Source organism: Bos indicus, chromosome 27 (assembly GCF_029378745.1).
Source record: "Bos indicus isolate NIAB-ARS_2022 breed Sahiwal x Tharparkar chromosome 27, NIAB-ARS_B.indTharparkar_mat_pri_1.0, whole genome shotgun sequence".
In the NCBI taxonomy this organism is placed as follows: domain Eukaryota; kingdom Metazoa; phylum Chordata; class Mammalia; order Artiodactyla; family Bovidae; genus Bos; species Bos indicus.
The window spans coordinates 14983681-15002145 of NC_091786.1; the positions used below are offsets into that span (position 1 = coordinate 14983681).

At 46.3% G+C, this 18465-nt stretch overlaps 1 protein-coding gene and 1 long non-coding RNA gene across 3 annotated transcripts in view; one reads left to right on the top strand and one right to left on the bottom strand.

Annotated features, from left to right (window-relative positions):
• IRF2 (interferon regulatory factor 2) overlaps positions 1–18339 on the bottom strand; it is an 83716-nt gene extending 65377 nt beyond the window's left edge. The window contains exon 1 of one of the 2 annotated variants that reach the window (XM_070781707.1): positions 18149–18339. The gene's annotated coding sequence lies outside the window, so the exon portion shown is untranslated. Of the gene's footprint in view, positions 1–17743; positions 17804–18148 lie in introns of those variants that run through there. The other variant, XM_019953488.2, reaches the window with a different exon arrangement.
• On the top strand, positions 8240–9110 carry LOC139180219 (uncharacterized). Its single transcript, XR_011564538.1, has 2 exons — positions 8240–8323; positions 8521–9110. It is a non-coding gene; the product is annotated as an uncharacterized lncRNA (long non-coding RNA).
• Positions 18340–18465: the final 126 nt, after the last annotated feature.

Sequence of the window (18465 nt, forward strand, 5' to 3'; positions counted from 1 at the left end):
TCCTTCGGGGATTTCCTTTGAGCTTGTCCCTTCAGCCAGTAAACTCTCAATAAAGGTTATTACTGATGCTTCTTATTTTACTCCTCCTCCTCTTCCCCTTCTTCCTTCTCCTTCCCCTTCTTCTTCTCTCTTTTATTATAATTATTATACTTATTATTGGGGCTTCCCTGGTGCTCAGTCAGTAAAGAATCTGCCTGCAGTGCAAGAGACCCAGGTTCAATCCCTGGGTTGGAAAGATCCCCTGGAGGAGGGGATGGCAACCCTCTACAGTATTCTTGCCTGGAGAATCCCATGGACAGAGGAGCCTGTTGGGCAACAATCCATGGGGTTACAGAGTCCGACACGATTTAGCAACTAAACCACCACACTTTTATTGTATAACATTACAGAGCCATTCAATTCAGCTCTTTTTGCTCAAATCCGGTTGAGATCCAACAGACAAACTATAACCTTCCACAGTAATGATTCTATTCATGGATGTTTCAATGTTTCTAAAACATTAAAAAGAAACCACCACACTACAATGATCTAAATCTGTTACATATACTAATGTAATATTCTTTCTTGTAAAAAAAATGAGAAACTGTGTGAAGTTGCACAGATTACTTTCCAGATATATCTAAATTATGAAAATCTAAGTGCATTTTTTAAAAAAATCACTGATGAATTCCAACTGGAAATGAGAGCCAGCACTGCTAACCGCCCCCAAATACATTAAGACCTGACTCAAGAACACATCTTTCCTTTACAAGCTGCAGAAATGTCTTCAAATATTTTTCAAAGCTACTTACTGCCACTAACCAAGTCCCAAACAGTACCTGGAAATTGGATTTGGCATCCACTGTATTGTCACCATGTCCCCCTCTCCACCAGCCCTTCTCAGGACCACACTGGCTTCCCTCCCCTCCCTGGCTTCAGCAGAAGGTGCTGGAAGACAGCACAGGTCTGGTGTCAAGCACGCCTGATGGGAATCTCACCACTTACACCCTGTCACCTGTCCAAATCTTAGTTTCTTCATCTGTAAACAGAGATCTTAATAGCAACTCGGCAGAGCTGCTATGAGGAAGAAACAAATAAAGAGCAGCTTCTATTAGGAGGAAAAGTATGAGATGAGTGCCTTGGTCTCCCCTAAAACATCCCCCAAGAAATCCCAAAGAGCAGAGCCAGCACCCCACCTGATAGCAGAGTGGACACCCCAGAATTCCTCCCAAGGAGCAGGAGGGTCCCCAGGGTCCGTGTTTTGGAATGTGAGCACCCTCTGCACGTTGCACAGTGCTGGCCAGATGCCTCTTCCCAAACGTCTGATCACCTGGCTCGAAACTGCAGTGGCTCCACAATGACCAGTGAATAAAATCTGGACTCACAGGAACTCAGCCCCATCCCACCTTTCTGACTTCTTACCTGACTCATCCCTCCTACCATCTAAACTCCACTGAAATTCACAGCTTCATGTACTTGAAAACAGGCACAGCTCTGGGTGAAGTCTTTGCGAGCAGGAATTGTCTGTTACTCATCTTCCCTAAAGATCAGGTATGGTCCTTGGCACATGAATCATCATGTAGTAATTACAGACTGATAAGACAGTGGATGAACCCCTCCTGGAAAACCCACTGGGGCTGGGGATGGGGAGGAGAAAGCAGATGACATGAAATACACGTTGTGATGATGGAACTACAATATGAACAAGTAACAGATAAGTGGGAGGGGATGGGGGAAGATTGCTAAAGCATGCAACCCCAATAAAGAAAAATTGTACTATTTTCATGACATTTTTTGCAGGTGAACCAAGTTAAGTATGTTAGCAAACTTCTGAATTACAGTTATTTAACATTTCATTCACAACATAGAATCTTGTGAACAGCTCTGTGGGGAATACAAAGCCAATCAGGACACGATCTTTGTCCTCAAAAAGGTTACATTATAAGGACAGAGGCAGGAACAGAAAAACAACCAGCTCCAAAACTAGGCATCCTAGAGAAACAAATCAAAGATGCCAAAGCTTCCCAGGATGAGCCAGAAGTTATAATACACCCCTCCTGGCTTGAACTCATCAACACGACTGGTTCTTGGTTTCTTCTCTGCACTGGACTTACCCTGGTCATTTCATCAACCTGACAATCATAGGACCCTGAGCTTTTCAGAAGGCATTTTGTGGGAGTTTTACTAGATTACGTCAAAGCCCAGAAGAGAGGGCTTCAAAGTAGAGGGGGCATCTGAAGTGGGCTTGGAAAGGTAGGGGATCTCAGGCCTCAGGCGGAAAGGAAGGAAAAAACTTCCTGCACAGCAACAAAGGAAAGGGCGGAAGCGGCATGATGGCATGTTTGAACCATTAGTAATTCGGAGAAGCTATGCCCCAGGAAAAATGGGCGGATATGGGAGAGAAACAGCCGGAAGGCTCCCTGAGGCTGGCTGGCTAACAGAGAGACCTTTGTCCTTGCACCTTAACAAGGGTCCCTGCTGTCTGATGAGGGGAGACACCCTCACACACCCCAGGGCACATGCACAAATGGCTGAGGTGTCTCCCACCTGCTGTCGGGGCCTTGCTCCTCATTAGAAAACACCCGTTGGCTCTGAGGTCCCACAGAGGAGTCTGTCTGGACAGGAAATGACAAATGGGAGAACTAGGTCAATCATTCCGAGTTAATTCATCCAACGTTTCTTGAGTGCCGGGCATATGCAAGTCGTTCTGCTGAGCCCTCCCACGATGGTCCTCCCAAATTTATAATCAGCTCAACACGGCAGTTGTTGATAATAAACCTGGAGCGTGATCTATTGAAATACAACACCGAAGTATCTTGGGCCTTTGAATAAGACCTTTAAACGTAAGCAAAGAGCCCAGCACATATCCAAGAAATGCTATCACTGCGGCCGTTAACCAGTTACGGCCTCTGTCCTGTCACCTGGTTATGCTGGTGGGGAGGGACGGGGGTCGCGTGCAGATGGGAAGAAGTCCCACCGGGTGCACCCATACCCACGGCTTCCTCCAGGCTTCCTCCAAACTGAGGCTTGCCCCTAAGGTTCCATGAGCCAGCCCTTCCAAGCTCTTCCATCGCGTCACTCGGATAACACGGCCAAGCGCACGGCGGATACGATGCCAACGGCAAGTCCCGCTGCTGAGATGAAGCCAGATCCAGTCACTCTTGGAGCCGCTGGGACGCCTCACCCTAAACACTTCTGCTGTGCCAAGTTCTGGCTTGGGGGCACCTGGGCCGTCATCTTGGTTCTCCAACTTGAGTTTCTCGTCTGTTTTAACAGCAGCAGTCTCTATCGTCCCCTCACTTAAGTACTGTGAACCTAGTCATCATAACTTCTCTCTCACTAAAAGCCAAATCAAAACAAACAGAAGAAGATACAAAAAATATTTTTGTACCTTTGCATCACTTCCTCTTAGAAACGTACAAAAACATCTCCTAGACAGGCCTGGTTATTATCAAAACCAGAGTCTGGTCCTTCCTGCAGTGCCCGTGTCTCTATGAATGAAATGCATGCATCATCCTTAAACCTTCTTCTATCTTAAGCAAGGAAGGCTCACAGCACTGACTTCCAGCTGCTGAAGACTCACCATCTATATCATCTAAAATGTAAGAGGTGGGGAGATGTTCCAAATCCCCAATAACCCTTCTCCCCAAAAACTTGCTCTACACTCAGAATAAAGCCTTTCCTTGCTAGTAAACACAGGAACACATGCACTGAAGAAAGTATTCGTGCCTACCAGGAATGATCCCTGATACTCCCTTAACCCGTCTGCTCCCATCAGACAAGAGAACTCTCCATCCACCAAGAGTGGAAGGAATTTCCAACCCTTCATGGTTTTGTTCTTACTGCTCTTTCAACCAAAGATGCCCTGAGCCCCCACAGGAAACTGGCTGAACCTGCCCTGTTCCTACAATTGGTGGAAAGCATAGTGAAGCTCATTGCCCTGGTGAAAGATAGAGCCCCTGCCAATTCCTTCTCATAGCCTTTGCTGTGGTGCTTCCATTAAGCACATTGTTCTTTTTGCTCCTACAGATGGTTATTTCCCTGCCTGTCTCTCTAACTAAATGATAAGCTCCGTGAGAAGCTGGAATTGTCAATTTTGCATCTCTACACCAGCAGTCCAGAAACGTCTGTTGAAGGAATTAACTCTTTTGGAAGTTGTATTTAAAATATTTGTCTGCAGGAAGGAGTCTTCAACTTAACTTCAACATCATATTTGTTTTCCTAGCTACTTGAGGCTAGTTTTACAGATTTTTTTAGAAGTCTGGGCCCCAAGCCTGAAGGGAATACAGACTTTTGCAGCTATCTATCTGCTTCCCAATTATTTACAATTCACTCTGAGTTATAATCCATATATGATCTTGTCAGGCTACATTATTCAATAAAGACCAACTTCTCAAAAGGATTGAGTGAAGCAGAAAATTCGAGCAGAACACAAAAGTAAACCAACAATAAATTTGCTACTGTAAAGTTGACATTTCACCGAGTTTGTCATCTACTATAGCTCTTATTAAGGACAAATACATGGTTTCTCATTCTGTCGATTATTCACAATAAATACACAAATGCTTTCATTCATTTTTCCCAGCAGACCTGTTATAACAGCACTATTTTGCTTCATCTGCTCAAATGGTAGTTATCAAACCACTGTTGAGAGTATTATGTATAAATTCTCATGCCCCCGAATGTTATTCTGAGGCTGCTTTTACTCAGTTTTATCCAAAATACCTTAAAAGTACTGAACCCTAGGGTCTTTTTATGAGCCCCAAGTATCGAAGGTACTTATATGAGTCAGAGATGACCATATGAGTAGCTGATATAATTAATCCACTAGCATATTCAAGCATTATGTTGTTTCTCTTACCAGAACTTTAGGATTCAAAACGTAACAGAAAAAAATTAACTCTTTACTACTGAGTTCAACAAAATATACTAAGGACTTAATCTGGCCACGTGACCCTGGGCAGGCTGCTTGATTTCTCCAGCTGTAAACGTGAAGTACTCTTAGTTGATTCCCCATTTCAGAGTCCCCTCTGATATACTTCATTCAGTATAATTTAATTCTTCAATAGGTGCTTTATCAGCTCTACAACATCTCAACATTTTTCAAATTCTGAAAATTTTTCACTGGTTTTATACTACATGTTATATACATACTGTAACAAGGGAGAATCTTTTGTGTTTTCAGACCATAATAGTATTTCAGACCATATCTTTTTGAGTTTTCAGACCAGACTTTGGAACCCATAAAATAACGACTTAATCCTACAACTCAACAACAACAAAAAGCAACCAGTTCAAAAACGGGCAAAGGACTGGAAGAAACATTTCTCTAAAGAGGATATACAAATGGCCAAGAAGCACGTGGGAAAATCCTCAACATCACCAGCCATTAGGGAAATGCAAATCAAAACCACAGAGACCATCAAACACCAGTTAGGATGGCTATTACCAAAAAAATTCCAGGGAAGAAATTCTGGCTAGGATATGGAGAAACTGGAACCCTTGGGCATTACTGATGGGAATGTAAAGTGGTACAGGTGATATGGCAAACTTCTCAAACTTCTCAAAAAGTTAAACCTAGAATGACTGGACTCAAAAAGTTAAACCTAGAATGACCCACTGGACTGTAAGAATTGAAAGCAGGGACTCAAACAGATACTTCTTATAGCAGAGTTCACACCAGCATGACTCAACAATAGCCAGTGGTAATGACAACCCCGAGGGCCCATCGAGAGATGTATGGATCAACAAAGTGTGCGAATATTATTCAGTCTTTAAAAGGAAGGACATTCTAACACATGCTCCAATGTTGGATGAACATGAAAAACATCCTGCTGAGTGACGTAAGCCGGGCACAAAAGGGCAAATATTGTCTGATGCCACCTATATGAAGTACCTAGAGGAGGCAAGGAGAAGGGTGGCTGTCCATGCAGAGGGGGGTGGGTTTTTATTTAATGGGTAGAGAGTTTCTGTTTGAGATGATGGTTCTGGGGAAGGACAGTGCTGATAGTTGCAAACACTGTAAATGAATTTTATGCCCTTGGACTGTATACTTAAAGATGATTATAATAGGAAATTTTGTGTTATGTAACTTTTACCATAGTAATAAAAAAAAAAAAAACAATGACCAGACACGCATTCATGAACTCACTGCTTGCTGTCACTGTTTCCATGAGCCCTGTCGTGGACAATAGTCATACTTTACTTCCAGGTAACCTAAAGGTAATCTACTGACCACATATACACATGCACAAAAAAGGATGGATTTTCAAAATTAAATTGGATGTCATCTCAAGCCATGTGAGGTATGTGAGGAGCGAGGTTCTCCTGGCACAAACCTCCAGGGAGGGATTCCAAGCCGTGTGTCAGCAGCAGCACGGCCAGTTCCAGTCTGCCCTCAGAGGGGAGGGGAAGTAGAAAGCGGAGATAACCATCATCAAGGCTCAGACACTTATGGCAAAGGACACCAGACGACAGAGGGAGAAGCAAGATGCCAAACCCAGGGAGGGAAAACGGTAGAGCAGCAGCCAGAACGATGAAACAAGACCTTGTTCTACGCCTGTGATAAGCTTTACTGAGAATCTGTCCCTTAGAAAATAAAACATACATAGCTGGCCCCAAAACGTGCTGCGTCCACACTGTGGTGTCCCGGACAACCTGAGATGGTGCCGGGTGGTCCATGGAGGGGCAGACACCACAAGTCAGTTCTTTAACCTGAGGTCTCGGCCGCCCAGACCGAGGCTCCTCACTGCAGGGAACACACACCATCTGCCTGGCTCACTCAGTTCCAAGCTGAAGACCTCTCTACCTTTCTACACCTTCTCCCCACCCATGGAGTCAGCACTGAGTACACATCTGTAGAGTAAACGGCAACTGGATGAATGATCAAAATTGTCCATTCCTTCGTTTCAGGGTCCAGACTGACCCCATTGCCCAGACTGCAACCCGAATTGCACCTTGACTTTGAGAGAAAAAAAAAGACGATGCATTCAAAGCACATGTAAGAGAGGCAAATACATAAACCCTCTCCTATAATATTTTAAACTCACCCTGACTTCCTGAATCACCAGGAGAGCCACACCCCAAAGGGGAAATAGCAGTTCACCCACATTCCCTCCTGGGACCTTTGGACTTCGCTTCTATAACAGAGAGAAGAAAGGGGTGCCATCCGTGTCGGTCCTCAGGGCCACCGAGAGCACCCCAAGAACCCAGAGCATCCCCTGGGGCCACCAGCTTCTCATCTCATTTCTCTGTCCCCTCATCCCTGAGGACCTTGACATTCCAAGTCAGCTCAACAGTGCACACGAGTGAAGTTTTCCCATATGAACAAAATCCCAACATCCCCCCAAAGAGTCAATCAAGATTTACCTTCAGGATTATGATTTTAAAGTGAGATTATACTTTCCTGTTCTTCTGTCAGTTGCAAATCCCCAAACCTACTAGAATTCACTTAAAACTAATCTACAGTGTTTTCATTGGAAGAAAGCAATCAAGAAAGTTCTGACCCGCTGAGCAGCTGGGAATTTCTTTGCTGAAGGTTTGGTTTAGTCTTTATTTTTCTAGCTGCTGGCCCTGCTAACATGATTCAGTGAAGGTCGTATTTAATCTCACAGAGAAAAGCTACCTAAGCAGTTCTTAGGTAAGGCTTCAGGAAAATAAATTGCCTGAGCTCTGTGGCTATGTCTGTTGCTTCTCCCCAACAATTACAGTCAGAGCGTACAAATGAAAGCAACTGTTAAGATACCAGGGCTTGACTTCAAAAGAACTTCCCTGCCTGTAAGTTACGGGCTGAAAGTTTGTTAATAAAAAAGTTATTATTAATAACTAACCCACCAAGAAAGTAGCAGCTCCCAAATGTATACCTCTGGTTTCTCAGCAACGAAAGCTTATTTACATGTACCGGAAGGTATTACTATCAGCATTGGAACATAAATGTCAAAGGAATCGAGTGATAAGATTTCTGTAAAGGCCTTGGTCCAAAGGAGAAAACCAGGCCATTTTTTCCACCTTCTGGATATTGAACTCCTTAATACAAAGTGATAACTGCTAACGCAAAGTGACAAATCCCAGGGTTTCCGTGCTCCGTACATACACCACTGGGTTTGTAACACAAGAGAGATCTGGCCCATCCATCTTGAGCTGGAATCCAGGCTTCGGAGCTAACCTTCGCTCTCGGGCTGAAAATCAAATCAACAAATATTTACCCAGTGCTTACTGCATATCAAGCACGGGTGGGGAATGCAAGGAAATACGACACGATCCCAGGTCTCAGAAAACCTGGTCGGGGAGGTGTTGCAAACGGGAAAATCCAGGGAATCGACACTTTTCACAGCACTTCAAAAGGGTGGGAAATATTCAAGGTGTTTGGGACTATGGCCAAAGGAATGGCACCCACAGTGTGTTGCTTCTGAAGAGTTTCAGAGCATCTTATTATTTTAAGCTGATGAGAGGGGGTAGGGTTGGCGGGGGACCCACAGGGAGACGCAGTTATAACCAAATGAATACTCTAACTCTGCTTTTTTTTTTTCCTGGTTCTTTTAGATTGAGTCGCTGTATTACATCGTTTCCCTATATTTCTCTTCACAACTTGCTTCATTTCCTAGTCCTACACCGTCCAATATGGTAGCTACCAGCCATATGGCCGCGCCCGCTGCACGCTTGAAATGTGACCAGACTGAATTAAGATGTGCTGAAGGTACAAAAGATACAGTGGATTTTGCAGTCAGCATGAAAAAAAAGTAAGCAAATGATCTCATTAATAGTTTTATGTTAATTACATGTTGAAAGGATAATATTCTGGACACACTGGACTAAATAAGAGAGCATTAAAATTAACTTCACCTGCTTCTTTTGGGGCTTCCCATGTGGATCAGTGATAAAGAACCTGCCTGAAAATGCAGAAGATGCAGGAGACACAGGTTCAATCCTTGGATTGAGACGATCCCCTGGAGGAGGAAATGACAACCCACTCCAGTATTCTTGCTGGGAAAATTCCACGGCCAGAGAAGCCTGGTGGGCTGTAGTTCATGGGGTCCCAAAGAGTCGGATATGACTGAGTGTCTGAGCATGCGCTTCTTTTTACTTTTCTAATGTGGCTACTAGAACATTAAAAATTACACATGTGGCTCACATTCTATTTGTATTGGATAGTGTTGTCCTAATCAATATTCTTTTTTCTCAGCTGTGCTTTGGCATTCTGCCTCTAAACTCCTAATGGTTACACCCAACCCCAGTTTCATAACACATCCAGAAAAACCTCTCCCATGTCTATAAAGGAATCAAAACTATTCTAAAAATTTTTTCCAGACACAAATTCCAGATTTGGAGGCTTCTTCAGTTATGGAAAGTCAGAAAGTCTCAATCACACTCCGATTGAGACACACAGAGACTCAATCCCATTTAGAGTCTCCCCATGGAGAATCCCATGGGGATGTGTAAAGTTTGCTATGTGGGGAAAATAAAACCTCCAGGATTTCAGGGCTCCTGTGAAATAGCCAAGCCACCTGTGATACAGGAACCAACAAGGTATAAAGACAGTGTATATAAGACAGGGCAGGTTGCATTCACTTCCCCTCAAAACGTTTTACTCTTCACCTACCACAGGAACTGGCTCTGGAGCCATTTGTCTAAACTAACTGCTCTGCTCCAGAAGGATAATCAAACTTCTCTAGTCTTCTTAAGAGGGCCAAATGGTTACAGCCTTGACTAGGTTCCTGGGTGAAGTTTGCAGGGTCTCAGGAGGCCCTACCTCTCTAAGCATGTACATTTCAAAAGGGGCAAAGCCATGACCTCACGGACACCTGTAGTTGGTAAGAGCCTTACGTTCCAAAAGGTGAGGACGTTGACTCAGAAGAGGAAAGGAGCAGAGGAAGTTTCCGTGGAATAGGAAACGGTAACCCCCTCCAGTTATCCTTGCCTGGGAAATCCCATGGACAGGGAAGCCTGGTGGGCTACAATCCATGGGGTCGCAAAGAGTCAGACATGACTGAGTGACTGAGCACGCACACAATCTCTCTCTCTACCCACACGCCTCCCCCCCACCCCGGACCATTGGCAGCGGAGAGGGATGGTCATTCTGATGTCGTCTATGGAAGGTAATCCACACCCAGGTTCCATCTGTTTTCAATGGTATCACTTCAAGGTCTAGGTATGGGAGGCCAACACCGTAGCATCTCTCTGGCTGCTGACCTGGTTGTAAAGATCAAGAAAGAACTCTTGCCTCCTACCCCCATCAGGTGCTTCTGTCATATACACAGAGGACGTATCTGTGAAGCGGGTAACATCTCAGACCCTCCACAGTTGCTGATAAAACAATGTGTCCCAACCTCCCAAAGGAACCATCAATCTCGGTATCTTGAAGCCGTAAGAGCTGAAACAGGACAAGGGCATATCTAGGCACTCACTGGCTGGGAAAGCTCTGATTCTACAGCCTGGCTCTGTACATCAAGGCAGAGAGGGGCTGGGAATGGCCAAGCTCATGAACAACACCCTCCTTAGCAACATCCGATTTACTTGTCCTCATCCACATTTACCAGAGGTGAGGTTTGAGGGGACACTTCAGAGTCGTCTTGAGTATATTTTTCTGGTTGTAAGAGTAATTGTGTTGTTGTATTAAATTTGGGGGAGAAAGCCAAACATCCATAAGCACACCATCCAAATGTTTCCTTCCATTTTTTTTTTAATGATGTATATACACACACGTTTTAAAAATAAAATTAAGGTCACAGTTGAAAATCCTCTTTTTCTCCATTCAACATACACCCCAAATACCTTCCCATCATTAAATGCAAAAGCATGAATTTTATCAGCTATCTGTACTCAGGGCCTGGTGCACTGTAACTCATTTAAATGTACTCCTATTGTTGGGGATTTAGGGTGTTTCCGAGTTCTCACTACAACAGAAGCGAACAGTAAACATCCCTGTACATAAATCTTTGTTCTGCTTCTGGTTACTTCACATCTGTAGGTTCCTAGAAGTGGGATTACTGGAACAGAGAGTTCAACATTTTTAAGACATTAAGTGTACACCACCTAACTGTATTCCATAAAGTTTATTTCAAAGTACAATACCCCAGCTACAGTACCAAGTGCTTAGTTTCCAAACTACAGTGCCCGCAGTACCAGCGATGGTATCATAGCTCAGTCTTAACCCTGTGCCGATTCTCTTTCCTGGACTCCCTACTTACCTCCTACAACCTGGAAAAAATAAAAGAGCAGCAAGGAAGACGAGCATGGGGGAGGGGACAGCTTAAGGGCTATGACAGTATTGCTGATCCATTTCATCAACATGTATCTTCTTCGAGGTGGCTGTGGTTGCCTCTAAAGGTAACTGAGTTTGAGTCTTAAGGCCTCAGGTCAGGCCACCAATTCCTCCATCCTCTCTGGCTCCAATACCACCTCTGACGTGGTTTCAACCATGCCCAAAGGGTGACCACTCACAGCCTCCTGTTTACTTGTCTAAAGTTGGCCATACCTAGTAATTTGATCCCCCAGGGGAAAAAAAAAAAAAAAGGCCAATCTCCAAAGTTAGAAGTGGAGGGTCCTCTAGCATTTCAACTTGTTCTGCATTTACTATCAATTAACTACCAGCTTGACTCTTTACTTGCAAAACGTCTCAATGACATTTGTGGCAGACACAAAGTCTACCTGTCTGACTCCCTTTTCAGTCTCTCTCACTCAGCAATTCAAGAGGCAATATTCTACCCCACACCTTCGTCTCTTTTCTCATCACCTCATTCCCTCGACTGTCACGTTCCCCACTCACACTCTACCACCCCCCACACCCACTGACACCCTAATCAGGTGCCAGGACGCTCTCGTCCATCACTGTCCTTGTTCTCATCACCTTCAATCATTTTAGGGTAAGGAGCACAGGAAAAGCTCTTCAAAAGTAACACCTTAGATATGACTTGAAACATGTATGTAGCTTCTCCTCATTCAAAACATCAACCTCATGTCAGGGGAAAGTCCGCTGGATTCTAAGCTCATGGGGCCAGGAGCGCGTCTTCTATTTAGAAGGTATTTCTTTGGCTCCTACAAAATCCTGACATCTGCAAGCTCAAAAAGAATAGATGAAATGGGAAGCTGTCTTTCCTTTGATCACATTAGGTGTATATCAAATGCTCTTACAGACGGCAACAGATTGCTAAGGATGCTGGAAAAGAAATTATTCATGAAACTGACAGAGAAACTGCTTAACTCTCAAAAATGCTTAATCAAAACTGGACCAGCTTTTATCACGCAGAATTCTAAAGCAAGGTATTTTGTTGAACTAAATTGGCCTTGCCCCCGAGATAAAAATGCTTAGCACCAGAAAGAACACAGCCTTCTCGTCTCTTAAGTGTGGGGCTACAAGGTGTGCGCACAGGGCATGGGACACACAGAGCTGTTTTTTGCTTGACTCGTGTTCTTTCCTACTTATTAAAGCTGAATACTAAACCGATAAAGGGGAATATAAGCCAAAACAGAAACAAACAACAAACAAACCCATGACTCTGTGACCTTCCTAGAGAGAGACAGACTCATGAAACACAATCCTCCTGGGCTTGTTCAGAGCAGAAAATTCAAAATATCACAACCGTACTACAGATCCCATTTCTGTATGACAAGCAAGGTCAATGTGGCCAGAGTCAATGGGGAAGGGACCATAGAGTACCTATTCAAAGAGCTGCCTAAAAGGTGGCTAACAAGTTCCATCTGCTTGCTGTCCTGCATAGCCTGACCTGGGAGCCAACGAAAAAAAAAAAGAGATTCAGCCCTGAGAAGAGACCCTTGATTCAGTGGTTCTCTGCCTTTGCTCTGGCCCACATACCTGAGGGATAGGGATCCAGGACACCCTGGTCAATGTCAGAGGGCTACTCAGGGGTGGGGGGAGGGATTCTCAAAAAGGGAGAGACAAGGAGAGGAAAGGGCTTCAGTCTCAAATCTGAAGGTCTGGGTGGTTTCTAAAAGCCTCTTCCTCTCCATGATTCTGATACACATAAGTCCCATCCCTCAAAGATGATACTACCAAAGATGATAGAACCCCATTTTACAGATGAGAAAACTAAGGTCCAGAAAGAAGAAGTGAGTGAAGAGTTAACAAATGAGCTGAAAGTCAACACCAGGCCTCTGGGCTCTTTGAGTCCATGCACCTTCCACTATCCAGGGCCTTGGACATGTTGGCTGTCAACAGATATTTAATAAGCAAATGAAATAAGGACCCAACGTTTGCATTCATTTAACAAAATAATCCCCTCAGTTACTGCAATGGTTCATATCCTGGGGTCCCTGGACCCCCAGCAGAACTCAAAAGTTACTGATGGGGGGCAGAGGAAGACAGCAGCTGGTTTCAGAACCTCAGAAGGTCCAACAGGACTAACAGTGTACCTAAGGAATGGCTGCCCAAGCTGCCTCCAACATCGAGTTTCTCTGCTTCGGGCTGGAACTGGATCATCTAGATTTGCTGATGCTGGTTCTCAGGTCAACCATGATTTCTAACTGCAGTGTGCCTCTGAGGAATAAAAACAGGCCCATAAAGTCTTCCTAACTAAACACAATCTGTTTCAGAGGCTGTTTGTCCAAAGATGGAGCTGTTAAGATGGGAAATCATTTTAAAAGCATCTTTGGAGGAAAAACTGCTGGTGACTATGGGTCTTCTGGAGGGGTCACCACCCAGCCTCAGGTACCTGCAGACTTGATTTCCTGCCTGTGTATTGCCTTTGGTATTTTATATAAAATATTGGCTTTGGGTTTAAATCTGGATCCTATAGATAAGTTACCATTCTTTGCTGGAAAAAAAAAAAAAAATCAAGATTTAATCAAATCTCATCACTCCCTTTCTCACCAGCCACCCCCACTATGAGGGCCACTGCTTGACCCTGACTTGGGCATAAATTATAGCCAAATATTGATCACACTCAGGCCAAAAGTAGGGCACGAATGGGGTGAATAGGGACAGAGGCCCTAACTTCCAACCCCTGTGCTCAAAGGAACATGTGTCCCACACAGACCAAAAGAAGAACTGGCTTTATTGCTAAGAATAATGGACATTTCCCAGCAATGTATGTTATTTATATATACTCCTTTAAGTATTTTATATCTATTATAAACATATACTATCTATTACATTTATTTTCACATACGCTGTCACATATCATTTGCACATAGATAGTGTTAGGTACATAGTAAGCATCCAATAAATGCAAGTTAACTGACTCGCTTTAAGGATGTCATAGTGGGACTCCCCTAGTGGAGCAGTGGTTAGGACTCTGAGCTTCCACTGCAGGGGGTTCGGTTTCCATCCCTGCTTGGGAAACTATGATCCCACATGCCCCATGGTATGGCCAAAAATAATAAAGATGTTATAGCAAAAAGTAAAATCAGTTAAGAGCATATCCATTGTAACAGATAATGAAGAGTCTTCAGCAACGAGGAAGAAAATTCACACTAAAACACAATGAGCTTGGAAAGGATTTTTCTTGATATAAGGAGGGAAAATACACTGGTCCAATCATTTTTATTTCTATATCATTTGGTCTCCATGGACACCATCTAACTTTTGACAGAAAAACACTTACTAACAATATCAGATGTCTTGTTAAAGATTTTAATGCTCTATATAAAATAGTTATTCTGTATTTAATTCCTTACCATTCTCTATATTCTCTCAGAACAAGTAAAATCACTTCTTGCTGAAAATTCTCTAAAGGAAAGTCAGTGTTTAATCCACAGTCATGATTCCCTGATTTTAAAGTTAAGAATGCACGCGTGGTTAGTCGGTCAGTCCCATACGACTCTTTGCAACTCTATGGACTGTAGCCCCCCAGGTTCCTCTGTCCAGGGGATTGTCCAGGCAAGAATACTGGAGTGGGAAGTTAAGGAGAACCTGATAGAATTCTGAAGGTGAATGCCTTACGCATTTGTAGACTGCTGTAACTTACGCAACCTTCTTTCAAAACAGTATCTCATTTGTTCCCAAAAGCAACCCTATCAGATATTGATATCACCTTTCATAGAACTCACCCCTAAAGGTAATTACTGTATTTATTTTTTGGCTAGGCATTGTCAGCTCACCCACTAGAATGCAATTTCCCCAAAAGGTAAAGAAACTCCCTTCCTGATCTCAGTCAAAGCCCCAGAACCCAGCACAGTGTCGGGGGCATAGTGAATGTTCTATGAATACTTATTAAATGAATAAAGTCCCTTATCTGCATTAAGCCTTTTTCTGGTATGAAGCACGTAACAGAACCACGTCCCAGATATCCCATTTAGAGTTCACTGGTCTGTTCAGTATCAAAAGGAAAGTTTCATCAAAGTGCTCTAAAAACAACGAAGCTTATATGCCATGACACCAAGAATAAAAGAACAGTGTCCTTGGAGACATGAGAAAATTGATGCAGACCAAACTCCCCAATGTTAAATGCCCAAAGTTTTAAAGTTTCCACTACTAAGTTCAAACATCTTGAACTAGCTTTGGTATACTGAATATTTGCCTAATAAAGGATACGGGAAAGCAGAGGAAGAGAGAGACTGGGTCATGGTTCATGGAGCTGTCAGGACTTCGGTTCACCATAATCGGTCTCCAATTTAGCCACAAACCCTTACTTTGGATTATCATGACACTTTAACAGGTAAGTAAGTCTGAAGTGTGCAGAATTATCTCTAACTTTTGAAGGACAAAAGAAAAAAAACCCAACTCATTGAGAATGAAAAATGTAGATGTTTAATATTAAGAAGCAGTTACAAATCAGAATAGACAAGAACTTGGATCCAGGAGGCCAAAATCTAACTTCTTAACACAACAGGCTGTTATAAATTATAACCATTCACTAATTATAGTGAAATTCTGGACTTTGCCCCATCAATCAATACATTTTCCAAGGTATTAAAAAATACCAAATGAAATCCTCAATATTCCAGCTACTGAAGTTTTCTTAGAAAACACAAGTTTTTTCAGGATTTTGTCCTTTCCCTCTCCGAAAAAGGAGTGATGGGGTGGGGAGAGAAAATCCTGAGTGCGGGTGCATGAATGGACCTTCCAGGTCGTGGCAAGGAGCTTGCATCTGCCTAACGTCAAGACCATCTACCTTCCCTTCCAGATTGTCGCCAGGCCCTTCTCTGTACCTGCCCTTAAGCACCAAAAAGCAAAGCGCACGCTGCTGAGTCCTCAATGTTATCTGCAGTCGGTCTGAAAACTCATAAACGAATGCAGGCTTGACAGCAACTTTGGTGATTCCTGAAAATCCACAACAGGAAATAAAACTCTCCTCCACCCTCCCTCGCCATTCATCAAAAGCAGACCGAGTCACAGCGACGGGGAGGCCGGTGGCAGAGGGAAGATGCCAGCACTCCTCTGAACAGAGGACCGGGCGCATTACCGTTGCCCACACTGGAGGGAGGAGGCAGGAGAGGGAGGAAGCGGGGAAAATGTCCCCAAGTTCCAAACACTATCCTTTAGTGGCAAAGACGACCGAAAACCACGCCGCCAGTACGTGGCCACCTCCACTGCCAGTGCCAAGGGTCACATTTACAGCGATGACCAGGGGTCCCGCCGACACCGGCTGACCTCGGCGCCTCGCCAGGTGCCCGGAAGGCTGTTTATGCGCCCGGCTCAGGCTGCCTGCCTCCTTTCCGCTTCTTCCCCTCTAAAGGGGTAAGGGGGTGAGGGCGCAGCCCCACGCAGCCACACCTGGGGCCCAAACTGAGATGCCGGTGCGTCCTGGGGGGGAGGTGGGGGGAGGTGAGCTGCGTCCTGAAACCCTTCCAACTTGCAAAAGACTGCCCGACCCCTCTCAGAGCCGGCTCCCTGGCACAGCGAGCGGCCGGGCGCCACGATGGGCCGCGGCGGGCATCGCTTGGTGGGCGAGCCCGGCCCGCGAGGCGGAAAGGAAGTGGCGGCCACGGCTTTGCACCAACCACGTTCGGCCGGCTGGCGAATGCCACTCTGCGCCCCGAGCGGGGTCGGAGGGCGCGGGGCGGGCACTCGCGTCCCCACCCCGCCGCCGCCCGCGCCCCGGAACCCCCAGGGGACGCCGGCACCCCCAGCCCCGGGCCTGCCAGCGGGGCGCCGCTCGGTCCCCAGAGGCTCCCCGCCCCCACCTTGCCCGCTCCGTAGCCGAGGCGGGTCAGGCCGAGCGCGCGAGGCCGGCCCGGGGGGCGCCCGCGGGGACCCGGAGGCGCCCGGCGCTAGGCCGCGGCCCGGACCGCTGACCCCTCCCGGGACTCGCCGCCCGAGCCCCACCACCTCCAGCCCCGCGCGGGGACAAGTGCAGCGACAAAGCCCCAGGGCCAGGCCAGACACTGGCCGGCGGGAAGGAGGACGCCGCGTCCCTCCCGGGCGGTGGCGGCAGCGGCCCAGCCCCCAGGAAGCCGGGCGCGCCGGCCAGGCCCCGCGCGCAGCCCCGATCGGAGCCCGCCCGCCCGGCCCCCGGCCCCCGGCACCCGATGCCCGCGACCCTTCCCCGAGCCCCGAGGGTGGGCGAGCCCCGGGGACCGCCCCCGGCGCCCCATCAAGTTTCCTTCGGCCGCGGCGGGAGGCGCCTCTCCCGGCCCGGGCGCGGGGCGCAGGCTGCGGGCGAACGGCGGGTTCCTGCCTATTTACGCCACAGGCTGCCTGGAGAGAGGCGCTGCCGCCGGGCGAAGAGAACGACCCGCTCCCGTCCTTCGGATCCGGTGGCGCCGGCATCTGTAAACACACACACACACACGCACACACATGCACGCGATCATGTTGTTTTTAAAAGGAGGCCCGACTCCAGCGGACCTGCTCCCCCACAAACACCACCTGGGGCGCAGGATCGCACAGAGCAGGTCTGTGTCCATGGAGCCAGCTCTCCGCATCTGCAAATCCAAAAGTGAAATTAAACCTCCACCAACCTCCTCCTCCTCCTCCTCCTCCTCCTCCTCCTCCTTGCAGCCTCAGCAGCAGCAGCAGCAGCAGCAGCAGCAGCAACCGAACCTGCTTCCCCTAAAACCAGATGATCCATAACAGCGCCGACTGTTCCTCCAAAAATCAGTATTAATATTTATGAACCTCAGCATTTTCCGTCTGCAAAACATCGTGTCAAACCATCAGGACGCGCGCGCACGCACACACACACATACATACACACATCCCCTCCAGTCCTAAACATGCCCTCGAGAAAAACACACACGCACAGTCCCGACTATTATTTGAAAAAAATGTTACCTCTCAGTGTGCTTTTTTCACGCTACCAATACAATTCCGCAAGGCTTAAGTGTTGCTAAGGTGTGTGAAATGGAAATGAAAGCCCGTCAGTTGAATAATCGCAGGAGCAAAACTAAAAGTTACTCCCCGGCTTGCCTGAGAACAGTCCAGATCGAAAGCAAAACAAGGAGAGGAAACTGCGAAGCGCCGAGGCTGGAAATCCCCCCGCCCCCCGCCCTCCCAGAGCCTGGCTCGCTCCCGCCCGCCCTCCGCGCTCCCCCCGCCCCCCCCCCCCACCCCGCTCCGCCCTCCTCCCTCCGCCCTTCCTCCCCAGTGTT